Here is a 24,137-nt window from a genome sequence, read left to right as displayed (position 1 = left end):
GAAACCATGAGCTCAAAGTATCATGAATTGCCAAATTTGGTACCAAAACTTCCATGCATGTATAAAATTGTTTCCAACTCCTTTACAAAGCTTCAAAAACATGCAATTGAGTTATAAAACAACATGATTCATGGATGCATGTAGAATTCAATTTCTAAACTTAACATAGGTAATAAAACTCATGATCAAAATGATGATTCTACACTCTTATGTATAGGCATATATGATCTAGCTTCAAATTTCCTTTGCAAAGCTTACAAAACATGGAGATTAGCTTCAAAACAACTTAATTCTTGAATGCATGTATGATGTGATCCTCAATTCTAACATGGATAACAAAACCTTGCTCAAAAGGATGAAACTCAATAAAACTATGCATGCATGTGTGAATTAGCTTCAAATTCATCATTCTAATCTCAATTCTTGCATTTCATTTCATAATCTTCATGAATACACATAGTGATGGCTTCAATCCACAAATTAAGGATCAAACACATACCTCGAGTTTTCAATTACGCTTGCATTAACCAATTCTTGAGCCTCTCTCTCTCTCTCTCTCTCTCTCTCTCTCTCTCTCTCTCTCTCTCTATTACTCTTACTCTCTCTCTAGAATGTAAATCTCAGAATTGTTGAGTGTAAAGTGAGCTTAAACTCTCAATTTAACATACATATAGGCTCAATTAACATACTTAACTAATCAAGGATTAGGGTAAGTTATTAGAGCTTATGGCATAATCAAAATATAACTTAACTTAATTGATTTAATCTAGTTAATTTTGTCTGAATCAAATTTTAATCAACTTCTCATTATGCTGTAAAAATTATGCTAATCGTAGTAAACTACTGAATTTCGGTTTCTGACGCTATTAAGGCTTTCAATTTCGGATCGTAACAAAAATCACAACAGATATTTCTACAATTGATAGATATGCATCCAAAAACCACATTACTCACTTAATTAGCATTCAAATTCACACTACGCACTTAAGCACATGCAAAATTAAAGAATTAAAAGTATATTATGCGACGGGATTGTCATAGAAATCGAAGGTCGAACTATTTAATGCGCTCGGGTACCCCTCGAGCGATGTTACAGGTCCCCAATTATTTGCTTTATTCTATGCTTCGTTGGGAAGTGGATGAGCTAATGATATGTTGAATGGACCTCTGACAACAACAAATTACACGTTTGGCGACTAAATTTTTAGTCGCCAAAACATTTTGCCGACTAAACTTTTTGGTTGCCAACTTTGTCGCTAGATTATTGTCGGGGAAAGGTATTGGCGTCTAAAAATTATTTAGTCGTTGAAAGTCCTCAATTGGCGACTTATTTTTTAGTCGCAAAAAGTTTTCAATTGACGACTAATTTTTTAGTTGCCAAAAGTTCATAATAAATTTAACATTATATTTTTAGTGACTAAAATTTTTTGTCGCCAAAAACTTAATCATTTAGGGTGACCAAACTTTTAGTGGCTAATTTTCTTTTTTTATTCATTTTATTTCTTTTAGCTACTAAATGGTTTTGTAGCCTAAAGTCTAGTTTTTATTTAGCTACTAAAGTTTTAGTCGCCAATTAATTTTCTTTCTTTTGTTTGTTTTTTTTTTTTTTTGGCTACTAAATCATTAGTCACCTAAAGTCTTTTGTTTATGGCTACTACATATTTAGTCGCCAAAAGATTTGTTTCCATTTAATTGTTTTTTTAGCCAATAACTATTTAGTTGGTAGCCAAAAACATAATTTTTTTTTTAAAATTAATTTGTCCACAACTTATATGTATTCCATGCAAACTATAACATGTATACAAACAAAACAATACATATATATATATATATATATATATATATATATATATATTATCACCCATTCCACAATCTGCATCTATTTCACTTACAACCATCCAAACAAAATTATAACTTTTAATGTCAGCATTGCAAACAAAGTATATTCCAACTCAAATTAATAATTTCATACAAACCTATTTAAATATATGAGCTACCAGTGACATTCATACACCAGCTATATATAAAATCAAAAGACTTGAAAAATTCACTAGAATAAATCAAAAGGCGTTCTGCATGAAGGGATACACCAAAGGCGTTCTATTGGTGTTGAGCAGAACCCAATAAGACATAATAGATTCCTATGAATAGCTACACTTATCATCTCAACTTCACGCTGGAATGCTGCGTCTCCACCAGAACTCTCACAATTATGTAATCGTTTCACAGCCACTTCAGCATTATTTGAAAGCACTCCTTTATAAACCTTTCCAAAACCCTGCTTTCCAAGGATATTTTTCTCATTAATGTTGTCTGTAGCTAGCTGTAATTCTCACAAAGCAAATCTTCTCAATTGTCCAAATGCAATTCATTTGTCAACTTCACCTGAGCATATAAATAAACAGAATCCATTAGTAAATTACCAGAAAACCCAAGTCACAACAAAATCAATACCTCAATTATATATCTACCAAAGATTTATAATTAATGAGAAAGCTAAAGGTTAATACACATTGACAAGATAATATATGAAACATTGAGGAACTAACAAAAATATAATGCACCAAGAAAAGGAAATTATGAACTATAAACTATGCTAATAAAATCTCAAAATTCAACTGATAACATTTCTTTGGCATTGTTTCATTAAATCCAATTTTTTTATACTAATAAGTATTTTTTGCCTTTCTCCAAAGAATTCAATCTTCTTATAGATATCAAAGATGCTTCACAAATTGATTAGGGAAAAATATTAAATAAACCTGACAAACAGTTGTTACAAGTCCTTTTCCGACTAAGTTTAAGGCGTATTCAGCTCTAACTCTCAACCTACGGGTTCGAACTAAATTCTGTCAATTGTCACAAGTCCTATTTGTCAAGGAGAAGCTATTAGTGAGAGGCATACGGTGGTTCGGGTGTTGTTTTGAATTTTCACCCCCGGAGCACCCTTTTTTGACTAACTTTAAAGCGTATTTGGCTCTAACTCCCAACCTACAGGTCTGAATTACATTCTGTCAGTTGTCACAAGTCCTATTTATCAAGGGGAAGCTGTCCGTGAGAGCCACATGGTGGTTCGGGGTTGTTTTGAATTTTTGCCCTTAGAACGCCCTTTTCTGACTAAGTTTAAGGCGTGTTCGACTCTAACACTCAATGTGATATCCCTGTTCCGTAATATGTTAATTAGTCCTTAATATGAGTATGATTATGTGTTTAATATGATTTTGTGTGCCATTATGTAAAAATATGTGGTTTTAAATTTCTATCTGTTCACCGTAGGAATATTTGTTTGATTATCTGCTTTGGAATTAAATTGAAGGCCTCATCGGCCACAGAACCCGAAATCGATTACGCCATTGTGATTAGCAAAATTTTTAGAGCCTACGGTGAAGTTTAATTGAAAAATTGATTCGGATCAGATTAAATTGATTAAAATAATGACTCAGTGCTCAAATCATTTAATCTTAAAATAAAATAACTAAGAGAGCTTCTTATTAAGGGCACTATACACCCAATTCTCCTTCTTGGTATTCATTTGGCTGATTTAACTCTAAGAAGAGAGGGGGAGGTTCGGCTAGAGAGAGAGAGTGTAAGAGATTGAAGTTTGAATAGTTTGAAGACCAACTCAAGATTTGGCCATAGTTTGGGAAGATTAAAGCCTCTAGGTAAGTGAATTCATGAACTTTAATTTGTAATTTTGTGAGTTCAAGTTTGATTAATGGCCAAGAACATGAATTTAATTAAGTACGATGAAATTGGGTTGGTTTTGTTGAATTGAAGGTCAATGTATGCATGCACGTGTGTAATTGCTTTGAATTTGTATAAATAAGCATGAAAGGTATGATCTATGTAAGATTTTGGTTAGAGTTCATGCTTATGATCACCATTTGCACCATTTGAGTTGGTAATGAGAGTCATATCTCACATGCATGTACAATTTATAAGAATATGGGTTTGAATGTATGAGTTTGTTATGTTGGTAATGAATTTGATGTGAATTGGGACATGCATGTGACTAAATTGTGAAATTGAACTTCATAATGATGTAATTTGGTGTTTGTACCATAATTAGTACATGTATATGTGAAGTTTGAGCTAAAAGCATGCATTTAGAGTCTTTGAATGTTGAGTTGAAGCTCAAGAACATGTTCCAGATTTTCCAGAATTTTGATGTCCGCTCGAGCGGGGGAACCGCTGCTCGAGCGTGAAATTCGTGTTCCCAGTATTTTTTGCAGACATGGTGTCTGCTCGAGTGGGGAAGTTCACACTTGAGCAGGGAACCATGTGGAGAGGCCTCCGCTCGAGCGCCAGAGTTCGCAATCGAGCGTAAATTTGACATATCCAGTACTTTTGCAGGCCTCAAGGGTCCGCTCGAGCGGGGAAGGCGACGCTCGAGCGCAGACCCTGTTTTCTGAAATTTTGAAAAGACATTCTGTGTTTCATTTTCTATTCTCTTTCACTTCCAAGTACTCTTAGGCATACATTGAGCATTGTAATTGAGTTAAAGAGTTAAGAATGAAGCCTAAAGAGGAATATGTGGATTGAAGGATGAATTGAATTATTTGTGAGCCTTTTGTGTGTATGGAATGTGTAGGGTCGAGCTCCAGGGCAAACCAACCAACCGGTCACTGTGAGTAATATCGATATTTTGGAACCTGTCATTTGTCCAATTGCTTGTATCTTTATGAGCCTTATAAGTGCTAGTTTGAATTATGGACAAATGTTTTCTATGAATAAATGAATGGGCCAAATGCCAGTTTGACATAAATGAATGAATAGGCCAGAGGGCAGTTTGACATGAATGAATGGGCCAGAGGCCATTTTGACATGAAAGTTCGAATGGGCCAGAGCCCAGTCTAACAAATGAAAGATAAATGGGCCAAAGGCCAGTATGTTTGGAACTATAGTCACTTGACCTAAATTATGTATACGTATGTTAAATAGAAATATGAATTGGGCCCAAGGCCTTTTGAAGCATGTTGTTCTACATATCATTTGTATAACTTCTGTATTTGATATTATTCACTGGGCTATCGCTCACGCTATAGCGATCCCGGTCGTCCCTTTTACTGTTCTGTTGTATTCCGGACTCGGTTCCGTGAAGTTGGTAGTGGTATCTATCTTGTTGTCGTCCTTTAATTCCACTTGATTGAGTTTTAGGATGTTTTGAACAGGGTTGTTACAGGTTGGTTAAGCCTTGGTTTCAATTCCTTGTTGTTCAGTTTTTAGACGATGCGCTCGAGCGGGTCTTCTTGCGCTCGAGCGGGTATTGCACACCTCCAGTATTTCGGGTTCTTGTAAAACTTCTGCAGATGTGATTTTTGCGCTCGAGCGGGTTTGTTTACGCTCGAGCGGTGGCGTTCGAGCGGGTTTGTTTACGCTTGAGTGGTGGCGCTCAAGCGGGTTTGTTGGCGCTCGAGCGGGTAGTACTTCCTGGGTATAAGTTCTGGGAGGGAGAAATCTACGCTCGAGCGGACTGGTTTTCGCGCTCGAGCGGATGTGCTTTACTCTTGTGTCTTGGCGCTCGAGCGGGCCTTATTGCGCTCGAGCGTGTCCAGATTTTTGTTCTTGACGCTCGAACATTGTGTTTTCCCCTCGAGCGGGAATGTCGTATAACAGAGGGCAGCTAGGCATTTTTGAATCACTTTCTACACTTCCTCTCTCTCTCTCCTACTTCCTAAAAAGATATTTTGAGAGCCTCTCTCTCTAGAAATTCCCTTCTCTCTAGGGTTTGATCTAGTTAGAGTGCTTTCCTTCCCTTTGCCCTTTGTAAAAGTTGTGTTGATCGTCGAGGGCTTCGTTTTGATCCGTGAATCTTGGAGTTTTGAAGCATTTTAGTTTTCTACATCTTCTCCTCTTGGGCTCCGAAATTGAGGTAGGGATTCCTACTCACTTTTATGGTCTTTAACATAGATTTTTGGTGATTTTGATCTTGTGTTGAAGTTGGGAAATTTTGGGACTTATGGTTTCAAAATGTCAAAGAGGGTTTTATTATTTTGATTCTAAAATGAGTATTTTGAGTTTCAAAATAGTGGTGTTGATGTTAATTGTTGATATATGGACCATTGGGTCAATATTGGAAAATGGGGGAGAAAGCCCTAATTCGTTGTGTAAATTAATTTGTATAATTAAATTGGGAAAAATGTTGATATTTGGAATTGAGTTGGAAATAACGAAGTTGACTCATTATATGGTAGAATAGTGGAGTTGGATTTGTTAATCGCCCACTTTTGAAAACATTGATATTTTATCGGTTGGGAGCTTTTATTATCTGTTTAGAAATAATTGCTTGGGCTACCGGTGGAGGGTAGTTTTGATTGTTGTAGACAATGCATGATGATTAGGCAAACTAAAACTAATCAATTGGATACGTCATAGAGTATGACGGTTGATAGAATACATTAACGTTATGTATTGATTGATTGTGTATATGACCTTTGTGTATATATGCATTGTGTGTATGTGGGAGGAGATAGGGGATGTACTCCACGGTTTAGGGGAAGATAGGGGATGGACCTCTAAACCGGATGTTGTTTGGGAGGAGATAAGGGATGGACTCTGCTGATACAGCTCATATGCTTGTCAGATAATGTGTTGATACAGCTCATATGCTTGTCATTGGAAGTGTTGATACAGCTCATATGCTTGTCATTGGAAGTGTTGGTATAGCTAATATGCATATCTGTTGAAATGTGGATACAACTTGTATGCTTATATGTTGAGATATTGATATAACCTGTGTGTTTATCTATTGTAAAAATGGAGAACGTTTAATATGAGTCTTGGTCTCACATAAGTGGTTGGCCAGGTTCTGAGCCATTGATGGAAATTGTGAAATTGATAAGAAATGGAAATGGATTATGAATTGGTTTATGGAAATTGAACACTTATCAATTGCTAATGTCTTAGTCATTGCTCATACTGTGTTTAGCATATCTCTACTGGGCTGTGGCTCACCCTATATGGGAATATCATTTTCAGGTACAGGTAGCATGCCGCCTCCAAGGACATAACTTGGGAGGCTAGAAGCGGACACACTTTTGTTGTCTTATTTCTTTTGATGTATTACATGTAAATTCAAGCCAAGGGCTTAATGTGTAAATGAGTTAGTACTCTTTTATTGTAACCAAGTGTTAACTTGGAAAGCTGTAACCCCTTAGGGCATTTGCTTTTGTCGTTAACATGTAATATTTTTTGTAATGGAATTCTGATGAATAGAAGAATGTGGAGTTTTTATATATCAATGCATGTCTATATTGATGGGTTTAATGTTATTATTTTGAGGGCGTTACAACTTGGTATCAGAGCGTACCGGGTTCGAATGCTTTGGGTACGTGGGAAGTGATTAGGATCACAATGGGTTTGTCTCGCTTGATAGAGACTTAGTTGTAGTGTCATATGCTATGTGCTTAATTGATAACATGCTTATGTGACTATGTGGGTATGGAATGTAGTTTCTAGGATGTTGATTGGATCCTTGGGTTGCTGGGAGCCTTGTTGGAAAAGCACTTGATCAATGCTGTTTCTAACCGGAACTCTACTAACGCCTCGAGACTATCATTATCCGGAAATGAAATTCGTAAATGCTTATGTGTTTATGTGCTTACATGGAGTGAATTACAGTTGTCCATGCATTAGGACGAGGGTGTTATAGCTTCGGCACATTTGTGAATGTGCTAATAGTCTTGGTTACCTTTATTAGGATGTCAGGACGAGGGCGTGGCAGGCATGGTAGGCTGGAGGTACCTGTATCGGATGACGTTCCGGCAGTGCAGGAGGGAGTTGGTCAGGCCAATGTGGCCGAGCCAGCGGGTCAGCAGGCTATGGGCGCCTTGGCCCGAGAGATAGCGGGAGCTTTGGGTATTCTTAGAGCTGAGAATCAGGTTGCTGAGGCAGGGCCTTCTTTCTTGAAGAGGGAATTCTTCCGGTCTAACCCAGATGAGTTTGTTGGGGATCCAAAGGAGCCACTTAAGGCTGACGAGTGGTTGGAACAAATGGAGAAGACGTTCGAGATGCTTGGCATCGAGGACGGGGCTTTGAAGGTGACCTTGGCATCCTTCCAGCTGAAGGGAGATGCGGGTCAATGGTGGAAGTATGAGAAGGGCAGTGTTGGTGGTGCATGGGAGGCATTTGTGAATGCTTTCCAGGAGAAGTTCTTGTCTTCAGCTGCTAGAGAGAAGCTGAGAGAGCAGTTTTGCCAGCTTAGACAGCAAGGCTTGTCTGTGGCCGAGTTTGAGGCTACCTTTACTAGTCTGTCCAGGTTTGCACCTGAATTGGTGGCGTCTGAGGAACGCCGTTGCTTTGAGTTTGAGCGGAAGTTGAGGCGGGGCCTCAAGTTGAGGGTTGGTGGATCTTTTATCCGAGAGTATAGACGTTTGGTGGATGCGGCAGCTCATATGGAGCTCATGATGCAGGAGGAGGATGAGGGGCAGAGAGGCTCCAAGAGGAGCCAAGATGGTCAGGGTGATGGCAGGAGACAGAGGGGTCCTAACCCTCAGCAGTCTCAGGGTGGTTTGGCTAGGTCGACCTTTCCAGTGCCGAGTGCAGGATCCGGGAGAGGTAGTCAGGGGGATTTCACCTGTTACAAGTGTGGCCAGCTGGGTCACAAGGTTTCGGTTTGCCCGCAGAAGGGAGGGGGCCAGCGAGCTGCTTCTTCATCAGCTAGACCTCAGGGCCAGAGTCAGGGCAGGGGCCAACCTTTGTCTTGCTATCAGTGTGGTCAGCCTGGGCACCTGAAGAGGTATTGCCCACAGTTGAGTGCTACTTCGGGAGCGTCTGGTTCTAGGCAGACGCAGAGTTATCAGCCAGCTCAGTCTGTGCAGGCCTCGAGGGCCAATCTGGGAGCTTCGTCATCCCAGTCTGTGCAGCAGTCGTTTGCTCCTAGAGGTGAGCAGGCAGATCAGGGGCCTACAGGGCGTGTGTATGCTATTACCGCGCAGGATCTAGTACCGGCTCCATCAGTAGTGAGAGGTGCTTTTCTGTTTTGCAACTTGGTTGCTAGTGTGTTGATTAACACGGGTGCATCTCATTCTTTTGTATCTGCTGCATTTGCATCTATTTTGGAGTTGGAGTTAGCACAGTTAGCATCTCCTATTTGTGTAGTGTCACCTCATAGGGGTGAACTGATCTTGAAACAAGGTGTTAGAGGTTGTGATATAGAGGTCGCCGACCATAGGCTTCCTTTTCCTTTTGTAGTTATGCCCATGAAGGGTTTTGATGTTATTTTGGGTATGGACTGGCTATCGTCATACCGGGCTGTTATCGATTGCTACCGCCAGAGGGTCACGTTATGTACCTTGAGCGGGGAGTGGTTCCATTTCTTGGGAGACCGGGTTGGTAGTGTTTTGCCACCGGGGTATGATTCGCGAGGGCGGAGTGAGCTTAGTGGTCTACTTGCTAGCTTTGAGAGTGGTGAGGGTGATGAGACCTAGCTTGTGTTGCCGAGGGTGGTTTGTGAGTATTCGGATGTCTTTCCCGAAGACCTTGTTAGTTTGCCACCTTACCAAGAGATAGAGTTCTCTATTGATTTAGTGCCCGGCACGGCGCCGATTTCTATGGCACCTTACCGTTTTGCTCCAGCAGAGTTGGTTGAGTTGAAAGTTCAGCTCCAGGAATTGCTAGATAAGGGTTTTGTTCACCCTAGTGTTTCACCGTGGGGAGCACCGGCCCTCTTTGCTAAAAAGAAAGATGGTGCCTTGAGATTGTGTATAGACTACCGGAAGTTGAATCGGGCTACGGTCAAGAATAAGTACCCTATGCCCCGTATATATGATCTGTTTGACCAGTTGAAGGGTTCCCGTTGTTTCTCTAAGATAGACTTGAGATCGAGTTACCACCAGTTGAGGGTCAGGGAGGAGGATATTCCTAAGACGGCATTCCGTACGCGGTATGGCCATTATGAGTTTTTGGTGATGCCATTCGGGCTTACCAATGCACCGGCAGTCTTTATGGACTTGATGAATCGGATCTTCCGGGAATTCTTGGATTGATTTGTAGTCGTTTTCGTGGACGACATTCTTATCTATTCACCTTTAGAGGAGAAGCACGAGGAACACTTGAGAGTGGTGCTTGAGTTGCTTAGAGCCCATAGGCTGTATGCCAAGTTTGAGAAGTGTGAGTTCTAGCTGAGGGAAGTCAAATTCTTAGGCCACGTGGTATCCGGGAAAGGGGTGTCCGTTGATGCATCCAAGGTAGAGGCAGTGCAAGATTGGGCACAACCTAAGAGTGTGTTTGAGATCCGCAGTTTTCTGGGGTTAGCTGGGTACTACCGTCGGTTTGTGAAGGATTTCTCCAGACTAGCTTCGCCGTTGACTAGATTGACTCGGAAGGGAGTCAAATTTGTGTGGAGTGAGACTTGTGAAAAGTCGTTCCAAGAGTTGAAGGTTAGGTTGACCACCGCTCCGGTTTTGATTATTCCGGAGAGAGGGTTAGGTTACGCAGTTTATTGTGATGCCTCACGAGAGGGTTTGGGTTGTGTGTTGATGCAAGAGGGGAAAGTGGTAGCTTATGGCTCACGTCAGTTGAAAATTCACGAGAAGAATTACCCTACACACGACCTAGAGTTAGCAGCAGTAATCTTCGCCTTGAAGATTTGGAGGCACTACCTTTATGGTGAGAAGTTCGAGGTGTTCTCGGACCACAAGAGTTTGAAGTATCTGTTTACACAGAGAGACTTGAATTTGAGGCAGAGGAGATGGATGGAGTTCATTGAGGACTATGATTTTGAGTTGCACTATCACCCGGGAAAGGCCAATGTTGTGGCCGATGCCCTTAGTAGGAAATCCATTAGTGATGTAGCTTGTATAGCCATCCGGGAATGGGAGATGTTGGGTACACTTGGCGAGTTTGATTTGTATCTGGCAAATCTGTTGAGGCTGCGACCTTGTTTTCTGTTGTTGCGCAGCCTACACTTGTGACTAGAGTGTTAGAGGCACAGAGAGGTGACCTTAAGGTAGAATCCCTCCGAGAGAAAATCTCAAGTGGGAAGGTGGAGAAGGGTTTGACGGTGTATCCTGATCAGAGTGTGAGATACCGAGACCGTTTGTTTGTGACGGAGTCTTGCCGAGAGGAAGTACTCCGAGAGTTCCATCATTCGCGCCTTGCGATGCATCCGGGAGGCACTAAGATGTATCGAGATTTGGGTTGCCAGTTTTGGTGGCGGGGTATGAAGAGAGATGTGGCGGTTTCGTGTCTAAGTGCCTTACTTGCCAGCAAGTGAAGGCCGAACATCAGAGGCCAGTGGGTTTGTTGCAGCCCTTGCCTGTTGCCGAGTGGAAGTGGGAGCACGTCGCTATGGACTTCGTTGTAGGTCTTCCGAGGACTCAGCGGGGTAGTGATGCTATTTGGGTGGTTGTAGACCGGTTGACTAAGTCGGCGCACTTCATTCCCATGCGCGTAAGAGATTCGGTAGATCATCTCGCAGACTTGTATATTCGGGACATAGTGAGATTGCACGGAGTCCCAGTGATGATCGTCTCAGATAGAGATCCTCGTTTTACTGCTAGGTTGTGGCAGAGTTTGCAGAGTGCCTTGGGCACTAAGTTGACCTTTAGTACGGCTTATCATCCTCAGACTGACGGGCAGTCCGAGCGTACTATTCAGATCCTTGAGGATATGCTTCGGGGTTGTGTCCTTGACTTTAGTGGGACGTGGGAGAGGCACTTGCCATTGGTGGAGTTTGCCTACAACAACAGTTTCCAGTCTAGCATCGGTATGGCACCGTTTGAGGCCTTGTTGGGCCAAGGTGCGTGATGCACCTTTGTTGGGTCCGGAGTTGGTTAGGGAGACGACGGAGAAAGTTGAGCTTATCCGTAGGAGGCTTGTTACAGCCCAGAGTTGCCAAAAGAGTTATGCCGATCGTAGGAGGAGGCCTTTGGCGTTTGAGATAGGTGATCATGTCTTCCTGAAGATATCACCCAGACGGGGGTTGATAAGGTTTGGGAAGAGTGGGAAGTTATCCCCTCGATTTATTGGGCCTTTTGAGATCCTTGAGAGGATTGGCGAGGTTGCTTATCGTTTGGCGTTGCCGCCACAGTTGTCCGGAGTTCATGACGTGTTTCATGTGAGTATGCTTCGGAAGTACGAGCCAGATCCATCGCATGTGTTAGATTGGACCGACTTAGAGGTAGATGAGGATGCCTCGTATGAGGAGAGACCGGTTCGGGTCTTGGACAGGCGGGATCAAGTCCTGCGTGGCAAGACCATCCCTTTGGTTAAGGTTTTGTGGAAACATCACGGAGTGGAGGAAGCCACTTGGGAACGTGAGTTGGAGGTCCGTGAGAAATATCCGGACTTGTTTATTGATGAATAATCTTGTATTTAGATTTTGTAATGTTGTTGGACTTAAGAGCTTTATATATGTCTTAAGTTGTAAAACATTGGTAATGTTTTGGTATTAATGGAAGTATGTTGTAGAACTTGCCTTGATATGGGAGTTGATTATGATATTGCATATGTTGGCTATATTGTAGAATTGGAGTTGTATCATGTATATTGATTATGATATGAACTGTGAACCATGTATATTGGAAATGGTTGGAAATGGAAGAAAATTGCATGTTGATAATGCATTTGTAGTATATGCTGTGAAATGCCTCTTGAAAAGAGATGGAATTGACCGGTAATGGGTCGGGTTGTTTAATATTTTGTTGAAATATTATTGAGAATGGAGAAAACCTATTTTTTGAAAAGCTTGTGTTTAATTACGGGGACGAAATTCTTTAAGGGGGGGAGGTTATAGCGATCCCGGTCGTCCCTTTTACTGTTCTGTTGTATTCCGGACTCGGTTCCGTGAAGTTGGTAGTGGTATCTATCTTGTTGTCGTCCTTTAATTCCACTTGATTGAGTTTTTGGATGTTTTGAACAGGGTTGTTACAGGTTGGTTAGGCCTTGGTTTCAATTCCTTGTTGTTCAGTTTTTAGACGATGCGCTCGAGCGGGTCTTCTTGCGCTCGAGCGGGTATTGCACACCTCCAGTATTTCGGGTTCCTACAAAACTTCTGCAGATGTGATTTTTGCGCTCGAGCGGGTTTGTTGGCGCTCGAGCGGTGGCGCTCGAGCGGGTTTGTTGGCGCTCGAGCGGGTAGTACTTCCTGGGTATAAGTTCTGGGAGGGGGAAATCTACGCTCAAGCGGACTGGTTTCCGCGCTCGAGCGGATGTGCTTTACTCTTGTGTCTTGGCGCTCGAGCGGGCCTTATTGCGCTCGAGCGTTGTGTTTTCCGCTCGAGCGGGAATGTCGTATAACAGAGGGCAGCTAGGCATTTTTGAATCACTTTCTACACTTCCTCTCTCTCTCCTACTTTCTAAAAAGATATTTTGAGAGCCTCTCTCTCTAGAAATTCCCATCTCTCTAGGGTTTGATCTAGTTAGAGTGCTTTCCTTCCCTTTACCCTTTGTAAAAGTTGTGTTGATTGTCGAGGGCTTCGTTTTGATCCGTGAATCTTGGAGTTTTGAAGCATTTTAGTTTTCTACATCTTCTCCTCTTGGGCTCCGAAATTGAGGTAGGGATTCCTACTCACTTTTATGGTCTTTAACATAGATTTTTGGTGATTTTGATCTTGTGTTGAAGTTGGGATATTTTGGGACTTATGGTTTCAAAATGTCAAAGAGGGTTTTATTATTTTGATTCTAAAATGAGTATTTTGAGTTTCAAAATAGCGGTATTGATGTTAATTGTTGATATATGGACCATTGGGTCAATATTGGAAAATGGGGGAGAAAGCCCTAATTCGTTGTGTAAATTAATTGGTATAATTAAATTGGGGAAAATATTGATATTTGGAATTGAGTTGGAAATAATGAAGTTGACTCATTATATGGTAGAATAGTGGAGTTGGATTTGTTAATCGCCCACTTTTGAAAACATTGATATTTTATCGGTTGGGAGCTTTTATTATCTGTTTAGAAATAATTGCTTGGGCTACCGGTGGAGGGTAGTTTTGATTGTTGTAGACAATGCATGATGATTAGGCAAACTAAAACTAATCAATTGGATACGTCATAGAGTATGACGGTTGATAGAATACATTAACGTTATGTATTGACTGACTGTGTATATGACCTTTGTGTATATATGCATTGTGTGTGTGTGGGAGGAGATAGGGGATGTACTCCACGGTTTAGGGGAAGATAGGGGATGGACCTCTAAACCGGATGTTGTTTGGGAGGAGATAAGGGATGGACTCCGCTGATACAGCTTATATGCTTGTCAGATAATGTGTTGATACAGCTCATATGCTTGTCATTGGAAGTGTTGATACAGCTCATATGCTTGTCATTGGAAGTGTTGGTATAGCTAATATGCATATCTGTTGAAATGTGGATACAGTTTGTATGCTTATATGTTGAGATATTGATATAACCTGTGTGTTTATCTATTGTAAAAATGGAGAACGTTTAATATGAGTCTTGGTCTCACATAAGTGGTTGGCCAGGTTCTGAGCCATTGATGGAAATTGTGAAATTGATAAGAAATGGAAATGGATTATGAATTGGTTTATGGAAATTGAACACTTATCAATTGCTAATGTCTTAGTCATTGCTCATACTGTGTTTAGCATATCTCTACTGGGTTGTGGCTCACCCTATATGGGAATATCATTTTTAGGTACAGGTAGCATGCCGCCTCCAAGGACATAGCTTGGGAGGCTAGAAGCGGACACACTTTTGTTGTCTTATTTCTTTTGATGTATTACATGTAAATTCAAGCCAAGGGCTTAATGTGTAAATGAGTTAGTACTCTTTTATTGTAACCAAGTGTTAACTTGGAAAGCTGTAAGCCCTTAGGGCATTTGCTTTTGTCGTTAACATGTAATATTTTTTGTAATGGAATTCTGATGAATAGAAGAATGTGGAGTTTTTATATATCAATGCATGTCTATATTGATGGGTTTAATGTTATTATTTTGAGGGCGTTACACACGCTCATTCATGTGTTTGTAGGTGAGCCAAGAGAAGTCCAGACCCAGCCCCAGTGATGTCTGTGTGGAACAACAAAGGTTTTGAAGAGTCACCCCTCACGTCTCACGCACGAGACCCGTCTTCGCCTTTTTGTCATTCTGTTTTATTTTTTCATATGGGCGAAGTCTTTGAATATGGTGTATATAGTTTTGATGGGTTGACTTAGACTATTATGATCCTGTATGTACAGAACCTTGTGTGGTACATATTTTGTTGTGAGTTATTAACGTGCATATGTATGGTTGCTACGATGTGCCATGTAAGCACAGCTCTATGGACAAAGTTTTAAATTGCTTCCGTTCGGCCCCCATTAACTCTGTTAAGATACATTTGGTTTGGTTTGAGGCCGTAGGTAATCTCATGATTACTGGCCGGTTATGTCCTTAACCCACGAGGGCGGGTTCGGGTCATGACAGAGTGGTATCAGAGCACGAGTTAATAACTCACACACTTGTCCAAAAGAGCAATAAGCGTCTAGAAACGATCTAGGATGCATTCATGTGATAAGTATGAATTTGGAAGCATTGAGTATATGCTTAAATGTTTTGATATGAACAATTATGTGTTATAAGTTGTGATTTGCTTGCATTGCAAATCATCTGAATATGTATGCTCTTTAATATATGCATACTTGTGAGAGTCACACGGTGGTTCGGGGGCTGTTTTGAATTTTCACCCTCGAAACGCCCTTTTTCAACTAAGTTTAGGGCATATTCGGCTCTAACTCCCTACCTACGGATCTGGATTACATTCCATCAGTTCTTACAAGTCCTATTTGTCATTGGGAAACTTTTTGTGAGAGCCATACGGTACTTTGGGGGCTGTTATGGATTTTCGCCCCCGGAAAGCCCTTTTCGAGTAAGTTTAGGGCTTGTTCGGCTCAAACTCCCAACCTACGAGTCCGGATTACATTCTATCAGTTCTTACAAGTCCTATTTGTCATGAGGAAACTGTCCATGTGAGCCATAAGGTGGTTTGGGGGTTTCTTTGAATTTTTGCCCCCGAAACGCCATTTTTTGAGTAAGTTTATGTTGTATTCAGCTCTAACTTCCAACCTACAGGTCCGGTTTACATTCCATCAGTTATCACAAATTCTATTTGTCATGGGGAAGCTGTCCATGAGAGTCACATCGTGGTTTGGGGGCTGTTTTGAATTTTCGCCCCCGAAACGCTCTTTTTCGAGTAAGTTTAAGGTATCTTGGGCTCTAACTCCCAACCTATGGGTCCGAATTACATTATGTCAGTTGTCACAAGTCCTATTTGTCATGTGAAAACTATCCATGTGATCCACACGGTGGTTTAGGGGTTTTTTTGAATTTTCGCCCTGAAAACACCATTTTTCAACTAAGTTTAGGGCGTATTCGGCTCTAACTCCTTACCTATGGGTCCGGATTACATTCTGTCAGTTCTCACAAGTCTTATTTGTCATGAGGAAACTGTCTGTGTGAGCCACACGGTGGTTCGGGGGCTGTTTTGAATTTTCGCCCCCGAAACGCCCTTTTTTCAACTAAGTTAAGGGTGTATATGGCTCTAACTCCATACCTACGGGTCCGAATTACATTCTGTCAGTTGTCACAATTCTTATTTGTCATGGGAAAACTGTCTGTGATAGCCACATGGTGGTTATTTGCTAGGCCTCTGGTGTTGCCATGTACAATTAAGCAACAAAACCCTTTCAGATAGGAAATGCCATGGTCAAACAAGAGATGCCCAAAAAAATTACCATAATGCTAAAAAATGACAAACTAGTAGCAACATGAATGATAATGAGAGCTACTGCACAAATCTCTAATCATAAGAATGGAGCAAAAGCCATATGTAAACTCCACTTCTCTTGTTGATAATGCTAAAAAGTACCATTGTTTCCCAATGATTAGTTTACTCTCTCTTCAAAAGAGGAGAAGAAAACAAGAAGGAAAGGTAAGGGTTAACTCATCTTTTCTATCATTCTTAATGAAGTTTGAACTATAGATATCATCAAATGTTTATGATCTCAGCAGAACCTAATTACCACCATATAGCAAATCAAGATTGTGTGCAGGACCCCAGAGAGCAGAACTGTAAACTAGAGCATGTAGACAAACTCAATGAATAAAAAATATCTTGCTATGAAAGGCAAGAGTTAACTCTAGCTCACAGACAAGTACGTTTACGCAGCTCCTCATGCACTAACTGTAACAACCCCAAAATGCGTATCAGAAATTATCTTTATGTAATTATGGGTTGATGTGCCTTAATTTAATTATATTTATTTGAATTGAAGAAATATCTGTTGAGTTACGACTTTAAAACTGAAATTGACGACCTTTATAGGTTCAGAAATCGAAATTGAGTACATAGATATGTTAATGGGAATTTTTAGAGCTATTTGGAAAAATTAATTGGAAATTTATTTTGTCTGATTCGTTAAGGTGTGTTTGAGTGGTTAACTTTGCACTGCAAATTGAAGGCCTTAGAGGCTTCAGAAGCTAGAACAAACTACATAGTTATGATCAACATAATTTTTAGAGTAATCTGGAAAGTTTAATTGGAATTTGATTTCGTACGATTCGTAAGGGCGCGTTTGGCTCTCCCTACTTGTGATAAGCTTATATATATATATATATATATATATGATATGAGTTGTTGAACTCATCAATTGGAGTCCAAAATATCTAAGGGAGAGGGAGAGAACCGTGAGAGAGAGAGAGAGAGAGAGAGAGAGAGAGAGAAGGAGAGATAAAGCTTCTCTAAAAAAGAGCTCAACATTGATGGGAGCTTGAAGATAAATTGAAGAGATTGAAGAGAGAGGAAGAAGATCAACCATGGAAGCTTAGGAAATTGAAGAGGGCAAAGAGAAAGGCAAAGATTGAACTAAGGTATGGAAGTCTGTCTTGAATCCTTATGTTTAATGTATCAATTTCATGAGACCATAATGATATTGGAAGATTTGAAGCCCATTTGAGTTAGGGTTTTTTGTATGTATTTAATTGAGCTCAATTTAAGAAATTAGAACTTGGGTCCTATGATTTTGTTTATGATTGGAGCTCAACCTTATGAATACCATATGAAATGAACTCTAGATTGTCCGTAAAACAATATTATGCAAGAATCAAGTGTATTTGTGGGTTGTGTTTTGAGAACTTTAAAGATTATGAAAAATAAAGCATTGATCTTGAACTTGAGGAAAAGATTGATTTGTTTGAAATGGAATTACCCTTGAATGATGTTAGTTTATCATGTTGCGGGGTAATTTTACATATTTTTGGACGATTAGAGTTGAAACCAAGCTTAGAAATGGAAAGAACAAGTGTTAGAGCCAACAAACATTTTCGGCCAGCAGAATTTGCCTAGAGCCGAACGTGCGGCGGGGCTTCCCACACGTGCGGTAGGTGCGGCTCAATTCCCGCACGTGCGGCCCTGTTTCCCGCAAGTGTGGGACAGCCCTGTTTCAGCCAATTTCAAATAAGCATATCTCTTGCATTCAGACTCTGTTTTAAGTGATTCTTGAGCCTAAATTCAAGCCCCGGAAATCTAGTTTCCAATGTTGGTGATCTCACTTCCAAATTCTAAGTACACAAATAGATACGCTCAAATTAGCGAAGGTTGTTCACTTTCTGTCCAACCATTTCATGCCATTTTCTCATCTAGCCCAATCTCCTTTCATTTCTTCCTATATTCCTTGACATGAATTATGATTCATTGAAGACCTATGAGTTTAGAACCAACATAACTAATTGATCAAAGAGAAGAAGCAAGGGATTGGTTATATTCTCATATTATGCTTTGTGCATTGTGTTGGTAAGTCAAGACGAGGACATCTTCCCATTGCTACCAGAAGCCCATCACTATGAGTAATAATATTGTAATGACATGTTCTTTTATATTTACTTTAATATATAAATGTTGTGATGTTCTGGAATTATGTTTTATGCGAATGAATGAGTTACAAGGCCTATGATATTGAATACGGATGTGAAATGTGAATTATTTATAATATGATATATGATTGGGCCTGAGGCCATTTTGATATACGATTGGGCCCGAGGTCGTTTTGATACACGATTGGGCCCGAGGCCGTTTTGATATCTGATTGGGCCTAAGGCCGTTTTGATATATGATTGGACCTGAGGCCGTTTTGATATATGATTGGGCCAAGGCCATTTGATATATGTGGGCCCAATGCCGTTTTGTTATATAGTGGCCTAAGGCAGTATTGAAAATATTACTATGGTTAATGTTGTGAATTGTGTAAATATGGAAGAGTATTGTGTTATGCTTCTTTTGAATCTAGATTATTTACTTTATTCACTTCACTTTATTATTACTCATTGAGCTTCGCTCACTCCGTATTTTATATGTATGTAGATGATCAATCCGGAGACCATCCTTAGGTTAGCCTCAGAAGTTTCTTTTGTGAACCTGCTAAGTCAAGTCACCCAAGATGTGCCTCCGTGTTGAGGCTTTAACCTTACATTGTTAGAATTTTGTATTTACTTAAGTTTTATGTATATGTGTGATATATATGTTTGTGTGTGTATATGTATATTAGTGTGTTTACATTGTTTTAATTATTTCAGTTATCATGTATGCACAAGCTCAATGAACATTTCTATTTGATTTGCTTCCGCTTTAGGCCCTATGTCATTTAAATATTTTTAAATTTTGTCTTTGATGCCTAATTATAGGTCGGTCATGGCCTAAACTTTTAGGGGCAGGTTTGGGTCGTGACAGTTGGTATCAGAGCATGAGTTACTTCCTCACACACGGGTCCATTTGAGCTGTAGGGTGTTCTAGAAAGATTTAGAGACATTGCATTGGCATATGTATGTGTGAAGATATTGGAAAAGGAAATGAGAATGGAAACGACGAGAACGAAAATTATATGCACTTGTGTTATGCTGATATTGCATAAGACCTATGTGGAATATATATAGAAATATGATTATCGTTTCGGTATGAAGACGAAGGTTATGTAACCACTTGTATAATTTTGGTCTTATTGTTTATGCGAATATGAGACATGAATCATCATGTGAATGTGTACGAGCAAGTGTTATTATTGTTATGATGCAAGTATATGAACCTATGAAGTATAATTGGTTACGTACATACATCTCGATTTCATAATCAGGTGAATATGTGGACTACGAATGTGGTTAGGTGTGCACGTAACTCATACATAATCAGCATGCGATATTTACTAGATATGAAATTATCTGTTATGCATATGCTTATTATGTTTTGTTAATATGTAAAATTCGTGGCTATGTGCAAATACACTGATGTGTAGCTATGGTAATTTCTGTACTTGGCATAGTGTGATACAAGTTTGTCTAGAACATAAAGGAAACATGGGCAAATGAGGTAGAGAACTCTTCCATAGCCCGACTTGATAGACTGAAAGGTCTAATACAAGAAATGGCAGAGATTGTAAGACAACAACATCAGTTACAGTTTCAACAAGAATCTTTGTTGCCATCATTACAAGAGCACCAAGTGAATATGTTGAAAGTCACAAGGAAAAGACCATTTAAAAGACAAAAGGTGGGACCATCAAACACTTCAAACTCTACAAGAAATACAACACCGTGTGGTGAATGTGGTAAGGAACATTGAGGGGCTTGTTATAAGTGTGGTGCAATGAATCAAATGGTGAGGAATTGTCCTCAGATTGCGAATTAGGATTGAGTGACAACATTTGTGTCAGAAAACACTCAGAACACTGAACTCACTTTTCTAGGTAGTTATACTATTCGTAACTGAGTGCCTATGTGTTGGTTAATTCTAGGCTAGTGCATGTGTAAGTTCTTGTTTCGGATATTATTGGATACGAATATCTGTGACACGTGTATTGGATTGGTTAGCCCCATAGGATTAACCTCTTGTCTATATGCGATGTTTATGTGTAAAAAAAAAAAAGTATATTTCTCGGCATGAAATGCGATGTTAATAGAATAATTGATTTTACGTTTGACACTTTGATATTACTGATGCGAAATGGTATTAGAATTGCACACTCTTAAACCTCTTATTATGATGCCTAATAATATGACTATGAGCATAAATGAAAGAATTGACATAGCTTACGAGCACAATGGTTATGTAGAAATTAGAGTGGGAATTGAGCATTCGATAAAACTTGGGGACGTACTGACTGAACTTAGAAGCTTATTAGACTTATAAACTTGACTTGTGTAATGTGGAATACTCCATATGTAGAATTTTGAGAATGGGTTTATGTGTTGGGTATGATATTAAGGCTAAGGTTGTGAAAGGTATGGAATATTCGTGTTACAAGAATATTAAAATTGGTAGTATAAGCTTGTTTGTAGGAACATGATGTGAAAGAGATTAAATCTTGGCTTCTATATGGGTTACATGCAGAATTAGACTATGAGAATTTTGGGAAGCTAAGACTATTGTTTATTAATAAAGTGTAAGGAACTATGGCAATTGAGAGACGTGATAAGTGACAATGAGTATGGGACTATATAAGTGAGAGGTAGGAAATGGTTTGATATGGGATGAAGAACTTGTTTCACTCATATCTTTGTATGATTGTATGATTCCGTGTTTCATGATTAAATATGTAATACTGTGTGCTATATTATAGTTAGCAAATGATACCCCACGCGTCATCGGTCTGTAGCCTGTGACCCTAGAGGAAGATGATGAGAAGTAGAGATGAAATGGAAGTTAAATCCTTGTTGAGGCAATTGGATAAAGAGAGGGATGATTTACGAATATGATGGAACCTATAAGAACATGTCATGAGAAGCAATGAGACCAAAAGAAGAAGTTAAGTGTGAATTCAATAAATGAATCAAAGAATGTGTTGTGGTACAAAAGGTCAATGACAAGAAATTTAATAAATGTACAAAGTGATATGTTGGAATTGGTGTTCTCATGTATGCTTGAACGCCTATTGGAGAGTTTCGATTCCTTTTGAGTGAATAATTGAAATTAGAGCTAAAATGCTAAGATAATTAAAGACACTTAGATGTGTTAAAATCAGTATTACCTGTGTTGTGTTTGAGCTATTTGTAAGCAAAATGTCAGTTTAGAACCCATTCATTTACGTGACTCATTTAGTTATAGGATGGGTTGAACATCAGGCTAATAGCATATGTTAAAAGTTTCTTTGATATTCGAAGGATCTATTTTGTGGGAAATGTTATACAGATTTGAGTTAATGTCTTTATGTAAACTATTGAAATAAATGATGAGTAAATATTATTAACATGCCTGCGTAAGTTATTTGTGACCTTCGATTTTGGGACCCACCTAATTGTTATCAATGAGGTATATAAGTTGTATGGAAACGATTATTTGGACTAATGTGGTAAAGAAATTTGTGGACCAAGGTTTACATTTGATATTTTTAGTCTTCTTTGAAGTTATAGAAAACAAAAGAGATTTGAGGTTGAGCTGTGATTATTGGGAATTGTGTGAATGGGAACTATGTGGATAGTAACACAAAATTTTATGCGTGTATAGATAATGTGTTTTGTGTTTTGTATTATGAATTGTGTTTTGCTACTATGAAGCTGACTTTGTGATCATTATAACATTGCGGGATAACTTTTGGCGACTAAATCAATTTGGATTAATAATCGGTACTTGTATGATAACGAGTTAAACTTTGGTGATGAGAAAATCAACTGGTAAGAACTGTTAAGTAGGAAAGGTAAGTTTGAAATTAGCAAGGACTGTAAAAGAAGATGTTGTGGTAAAAGAAATCGATAAGTATATTTATATCGCGTGGAGACAAGAGGACTGGAACTTAAATTTGGTTGGCAAACAGTTTAGACCTCATTTATCCCATCTATTATGGAAATAAATAGACTAAAAATATTTTGAGTTACCAAGACCATTGTTGTGAATACTTAACTTATTAGTGAGTAAAGAGCCATAAAGTCGTTGATTTAGAACTCATTTTTTTTATTATGGTTCAATTGTTCTAGGATACGTGTGCCAATGGGAACACAATTAAGTAGAGAGTATTTCCTTATTCTTTGAAGGCTTATAATATTTAGGGTTGCTTGTGATTGATAGCTTATGAGTTGCATACGATTGAATACTTGAAGAGAATTAGATTATAAACACTCTTGGGGTTAAAGTTTTACCATTTGGGATATATGACTTATGAGTTATGGCCCAATAAATTTAAATGTATGAGGGCTGTGAATAATAAGATGATATTTTGATGTCACTGAGTATTATTATCACTTGGGTTACCAACTGGCCAGTAAATGACAAATTAATTTTGATTCGCGAAAATGTTGTATATGTGAGATGAAATCTTATCTTCAAACCCCCATGAAGGTTAAGCTCTTTCTTCAACTTATCTTTGCTTTAATCTTATTGTTCTAGGATACGCGTGCCCATCGAAATTGAGTACATAGATGTGTTAATGGAAATTTTTAGAGCTATTTGGGAAAATTAATTGGAAATTTATTTTGTCTGATTTCATTAAGGTGTGTTTGGGTGGTTAGCTTTGCATTGCAAATTGAAGGGCTTAGAGGCTTCAGAAACCAGAACGGAGTACATAGTTATGATCAGCATAATTTTTAGAGTCATCTAGAAAGTTTAATTGGAATTTAATTTCGTACGATTCGTAAGGGCGCGTTTGGCTCTCCCTACTTGTGATAAGCATATATATATATGATATGAGTTGTTGAACTCATCAATTGGAGTCCAAAAATATCTAAGGGAGAGGGAGAGAACCATGAGAGAGAGAGAGTGAGAGAGAAGGAGAGACAAAGCTTCTCTAAGAGAGAGCTTAACCTTCATGGGGGTTTGAAGATAAGTTGAAGAAATTGAAGAGAGAGGAAGAAGATTGACCATGGAAGCTTGGGAAATTGAAGAGAGCTAAGAGAAAGGCAAAGATTGAATTAAGGTATGGAAGTCTATCTTGAATCCTTATGTTTAATGCATCAATTTCATGAAACCATTTTTTTTTTTTGAACGGCAAAAAAGAGCTTTATTGATGAAAAAAAACAAGGACTTATAAAATACATCAACAAAGTAGGAGAAACAATAGCAACAAAGCTAAACAAGATTGGTGAGAAACCAATCAAAACAACCAACAAAAGAGCCAACAGACAGCAGGAAAGATGATCAAACTGCAGCAATGTAATAGAGCGACCAAACTGCAGTAGAGATGAGGAACAGAGACACCTCCAGGTCTGAAACAGAGT

This window comes from Camellia sinensis, chromosome 14 (assembly GCF_055761805.1).
Source record: "Camellia sinensis isolate YWXY chromosome 14, ASM5576180v1, whole genome shotgun sequence".
Classification (NCBI taxonomy): domain Eukaryota; kingdom Viridiplantae; phylum Streptophyta; class Magnoliopsida; order Ericales; family Theaceae; genus Camellia; species Camellia sinensis.
Note: the sequence above shows the minus strand (reverse complement) of the source record.